Here is a 6,000-nt window from a genome sequence, read left to right as displayed (position 1 = left end):
GTGCCGTTGTGGAGCACAAACAGAGCTAGGGTAGCGTCAAAGTGATCAGTGCTGAGGCGATTGATAATGCTGCTAAGCTTCGGATCTAAGCGCTGCTCATGGCGAATGTTTGAAAGGTCAGAGATGGCCAACATATATGTGTCATCGTCACACTCGCTCGCAGGTGGCGGATCTACCGGGTGGCGGGACAGGTAATCGGCGTCAGCGTGCAGCCGGCCAGACTTGTGGAGGACAGAAAAAGTGTATTCCTGAAGACGGAGGGCCCAACGGCCCAGGCGACCAGTAGGGTCCTTCAGCGTAGAAAGCCAGCATAAGGCATGGTGGTCTGTGATGACGGAGAACGGACGGCCAAACAAGTAAGGGCGAAACTTTGTAATGGCCCACACGAGGGTAAGCACTCACGTTCTGTGATCGAGTAATTCCGTTCAGCAGCAGAAAGGGGGCGACTGGCATCAGCAATGACGCGAGTGCGACCCATCTGCTGTTGGGCGAGTATGGCACCAATACCGTGACCACTGGCGTCGGTGCGTACCTCTGTTGGTGCCGAGGGATTGAAGTGTGCCAGGACGGGCGGGTTGGTGAGGGCTGCAATGAGCGCAGAAAAGGCATGGGATTGTTCTTGGTACCAGCAAAATGGAGTGTCGTTCTTCAAAAGATTGGTGAGTGGACGAGCCGTCACCGCGAAGTTGGGTATAAACCGCCGAAAATAGGAGCAAAGCCCAAGAAAACTACGTATGTCACTGATACAATGGGGTGTAGGAAATGCACTTACAGCACGTATTTTGTCTGGATCGGGTTGAACGCCACGGGCGTCGACCACGTGACCGAGCACCTTGAGTTCACTTCGGCCGAAGCTACATTTCTTCGAGTTCAGATGAAGGCCAGCTCTTCGGAAGACGCCAAGAATGTCATCAAGGCGATGGAGATGGCTCTCGAATGTAGAGGAAAATACAATGACATCATCGAGATAGCACAAGCACGTCGTCCATTTCAAGCCGCGCAGGAGAGAGTCCATCATGCGCTTGAAGGTTGCGGGCGCATTACACAAGCCGAAAGGCGGTCTTCTCTCGGTCTCGTTCGTCGACTGCGATCTGCCAATAACCGGAACGAAGATCAATGGAAGAGAAATATCTGGCACCGTGTAAGCAGTCGAGGGCATCATCTATCCTGGGGAGCGGGTAAACGTCCTTCTTTGTAATTTTGTTCAGGTGTCGGTAATCAACGCAAAACCTCCAGGTATTGTCCTTTTTTTTAACAAGCACGACAGGCGACGCCCAGGGACTGCTCGAAGGCTCTATAATGTTTTTTGCTAACATCTTGTCCACTTCATCTTGTATGTCGCGACGTTCAGAAATGGCGACTCGATAAGGTCATCTGTGAATTGGGCTGGCGTCACCGGTATCGATGCGATGTGTAACGAGGGACGTTTGTCCAAAGGGGCGGTCACCAACATCGAAAATATCGCTGTACGAAGTCAGAAGGCTCGTAAGTGCTGTAGCACGGTCAGGGCGCAAGTTAGGTGCGACCATTCCTGATATGCGGGCCTCCGGAGGTGGGGACGGTGCAGGTCGTGTCGATACTTTAGCAGCAGGGTCAGGTAAAAGAGCGGCCACAGTGACGTCAGACAGTGGGGTCAGTTCGGCGAGAGTAATGCCCTCAGGAAGAACATGCACAAAAAGGCCGAAGTTCAAGACTGGAATATAAGCGTTGTTATTTTCTACGTGCACGATGGTATGAGGGAGAGCGATTCTACGCTGCAGTGTCACGCCGGTTATGGAGCAAACAACGTAGTCGCCATCAGGAACGGAGGGGAAATGCGACATGAGCACATACACTGCAGCTTCTCGTGGCAGACGAGTTAATGTAGAGGGGTGGAGACGGAGCGTTGAAGTATCAGAGGCCTGTTTGTCAGGACAGAGTGTGAGGTCAAGATGAAGCAGTCCACAAGAACAGTCAATGAGCGCGGAATGTGCCGTTAAAAAGTCGAATGTCGTGAGGGCAACTGGCGAGGACTGTAAATGGCACAGGGATATGACGGTCGGCAATGGTAATTCTCACAGTACACGTACCAATCACAGTAGCTGTGTTGCCATCAGCAACACGAACGGTAGATGAGGGAGCGGGTGTGAGGACTTTGTTGAGGCGTTGACGGAGCAAGAAACTGAGGACGGAAATGTGGGCGCCAGTGTCAATAAGGGCACAAACCGTGCACAAGAATGTCAATGAGATTACGTCTGGGTGCAAGGGTCAGTTCCGAGTTGGTAGTCCGGGTCGGTAATGCAGCGTCACTTCCGGGCGCTGCATTCGCTAGTTTCCCGAGTAGGTGCCGGCTTATGATTGAGAGGAGCCGCGACGAAGTACCGGTGAACGGGATCGATGAGCCCGCGAGGAGATGGAGATCGGCTGTAGCGACGAGCAGTTGGGACGGTTTCGGTGCGAGGTTCATCTGGTTGAGGAGGAGAGTGCAGGTCGATCATAGGCGGAGCGGGGCTCCTCTGGTGGGGCGACAATTCGTCGAAGTCCATAGTACTACCGACGGTCAGCGTTGTAATAGAATTGCGAGGGGTGGGGAAAGTACGGCTACGGCAATACCGCGAAGTGTGGCCGGCTCGACAGCAAATGAAGCAGATTGGCCTGTCGTCTGAGGTGCGCCACTCTGAAGGGTTGGTAGCGACGTGGGGAGGCTGTGCTGGTGGTTGTAGTAGCCACTAAAGGAACAGGGTGCGATGGTGGCGGGGGCGGCACGGAGCTAGAGGAGAGGCCGACGTTTGTAAGTTCCTGGCGGACAACGGCCTGTATCATGGCAACAATGTCGGGCATCGGAGACGATAGTGGTGCAGGAGACGCTCAAAACGATGTACGAGACGTCTTTGTTTTGCCTGCTCGAATTTTCGGCAGACTTGGAGCACCGAGTCGACGGTAGAGCAATCCGTGCAGAATAGGATGGGGAACGCATCATCCGCAATACCCTTGAGGATATGCCCTACCTTGTCACTTTCCGGCATGGAGGTGTTAATCTTGCGACACAACGCAAGCCTGAATGTAGGCGAGGTAGGACTCCGTGGGGGATTGAACACGAGAAGAAAGTTCCGTTTTTGCAGCCAGAGCGCGTCCAATTGGTTTCCCGAACAAGTCCTTAAGCTTGCGCTTGCAGGTATCCCAGGTAGCGAGCTCTTGTTCGTGGTTTTGAAACCGTGTTCGAGCTGTTCCCGCCAAATAAAAGATGATGTTAGCGAGCATGATGGTGGCGTCCCAGTGGCTGCAGCGCTCATACTCATCAAGCCAATCGTCAACGTCTGGATTTTCGTCGCCATTGAAGATGGGCGGGTGGCCAATTTTCGTTAGAACAACTGGCTGAGCCGATGTTCCCGCGGTGGTAGGGACTGTTTCGGAGGTCATCGTGGCTGTTTGAGACGTGGTTGTGATCTCAGGTAGGTTGCGGCCGCTTCGTAAATCCAGCTTTTGGCAGCGTAATGGGCTAATCGGCGCGTACGGGGATCTTGATTCACCTCCACCAAGATGATACGTGGCAAGGTTAGTCCACGAAGGTTAGTCCAGGCTGGCACCGCACACAGAACACAGAAACACAGCAGCGTCGACCTAGTCTAGCACCAATCGTTGCTACCACTTTGTCTTCTTCTGTGTCACTGTTGCTGATCATTGTCATCTTCAACTTCCAGCGATGCAGGGCATATATGTCACAATATATTTGGTGCACATAGAAAGCTGTTTCACACTGCTATATGATTGATTTTGATCTGTGCGCTTCCTTTCTGGGCAAACAGCTGAACCGCTGTTTGCCTAATACGTATTCTCGCCATGCGGATTATTTCCTGCTGCTCACAGGCTCATATGGGATGTTCAGCTTTCAGCTGACTTGTGCCAAGCTTTAAATATCTACAACGGGTTCTATAAGCTTCTGCGAGTTGGGCTGTCTAGGTAGCTGTCTTGGCTGATAAGATTATTTTTTAAAATAATTCTGGGTTGTTAAATAACGCAGATAAAGCAGATGACTTATTGTTAAATATGCGGACGCTTTTGCTTAAAAGTTCAATCTAGTTTGAGAAACTTAAGCTGTTTTCTGCAGAATAAACTTATTGTAGGTTTCATGTTTTAAATATCGCGAGAATTGTTCGTTCTGCCGCGTCGGAACTCCTCAAACACGCCTCGACCTAGAAACATAGTGCACAAATACTTCATCACTAAATAGGCCACCTTCTGCAGTGTTGTTTCTGTGAAAAGCGCAGACCGTTGGTTTTGTTAGAATTATTAAATTGCAGCATTACCATGCAAGAACGAGCGTCGGGAGGATGAGGTTTGAGTGCGCTAGAGTTGCAACATCTTGACTCTAGCAAAACGAAATGCGCGCCTTTCTCGCGGATTCACGGATCCTGATTATCTACTGCAGTTTTGCGCTAATAAGTTTTCAGACGGGTAGCATGAAAGTCAGGCATATATAATATATTGGCGTGATCGAGACAAATGCAGCATTAGTCAAATATAGTCATTATTTTAAAGTTTGGCATGGTTGGTGGCAGTGAGCAAAGTCAATATTTATCTTCTACCTTTCAACCCTATAACTGCCTGCAATGTAATACTAAGCGAAATATATCTAAAAAATACTTGTCTTCGTGTAGCTGATCAAGATGGGACCTGCCGCAGATCCGATCAGTCGCAGACATAAGTGATCGACAGGCTGCCAAAAGAAGACCAAGCCTCAAGCCCATCTTCCACATATGACACACGCGTGTTCTACAGTCAGTAATATAACCACGCTTATTAAAAAAAAAAACAAAAAAAAACAAATCGCTAGCTTTTTCTGAACGGTCTTGACTAATTTTTCACCAAATACTGCAGCTGCTCTTGTTTCTTCACTGCTTTTCTTAACGCATTTGATGCGCTAACCAGTTATATATATATGCATGGGTCATGGTGTATTAAATGCCTGGCTTGAATACCTGCACGTGGCGCGATGCCAAACGCTATGCCGTGGTTTTGGGCAGTCTGCCGGCCACTAACCGGCCGACGTACGGCCCGCAGCAAAATACCTTGGGCAGACGAGCAGCCGACCATTCATGAGTAACGCTGGCTGGTGGCCGACCTACGTGCGGCAGGTGGTCGGTCACGTCAAGCCGTAGTCGATTTCCGAGAATCGGCCGACTTTAGGTCAGTGTCAGTCCCCGACGTCAGCCCTAAGTCGGGTGCCGAAGGTTGGCCAGGTACTCCTTGGACGGCGAGAGACGTCGGCCCTACCTTTTGCAAAGCACTTTTTTTTTGCTTGAGGAGCACCACAGGAAGGTGGTCAGCCCAGGGCTCACGGTCAAGGCGAGCAGTGAGGGCAGTCTTGAGCTGACAATGGAGCTGCTCAACTATGCCGTTGGCACAGGGATATGGTATGCTGTGGTGCGGCAGTGCTTAGTGCCGAGAAAACGGGCGAGGGAAGTGAAAAGGTATACATTCAAACTGGCGGCCGCGACCCCTGGAAACAACGCCGGTGCAACTGGAGCGGGAAACACATGCTGACACAAAGGTATGGTGGCTAACGAAGGCTTTGACCGCTGTTTCCGCAGTAATGTCCAAACTCAGCACTGCTTCGGGCCAACGAGTGAAGCGGTAAATCATCGTCAGAATGTACCGGCAGCTATTAGAGGCAGATAGTGGTCCAACCAAGTCAAGATGAATGTGGTCAATGCGACAACCAGGTGGCAGGAAAGACTGGGGTGGAGTCTTTGGATGGCGGGCCACTAGCGGACTGGCAAACAAGGCACGAGCGAGCCCACTGGCGAACGTCAGTGTTAATGTTCGGCTTGACGTTCCGCTGGGTAACGAGGCACTATGTGGCTCTTATGCTAGGGTGGCAGATGTCGTGAAGTGAACGGAAACTAGCACGATTAAAGGCCTCTGCAATGAATGTACGTGGTAGAGCCGATGACATGTCGTACCAGAGTAATCCAGTCACAAGCCACGTTTATAGATCTATAACCGATGCACAAGCTGCAG

This window comes from Amblyomma maculatum, chromosome 10 (genome assembly GCF_055883805.1).
Source record: "Amblyomma maculatum isolate TAMU_Amacu chromosome 10, ASM5588380v1, whole genome shotgun sequence".
Classification (NCBI taxonomy): Eukaryota; Metazoa; Arthropoda; class Arachnida; order Ixodida; family Ixodidae; genus Amblyomma; species Amblyomma maculatum.
This window is presented reverse-complemented; position numbering follows the sequence as displayed.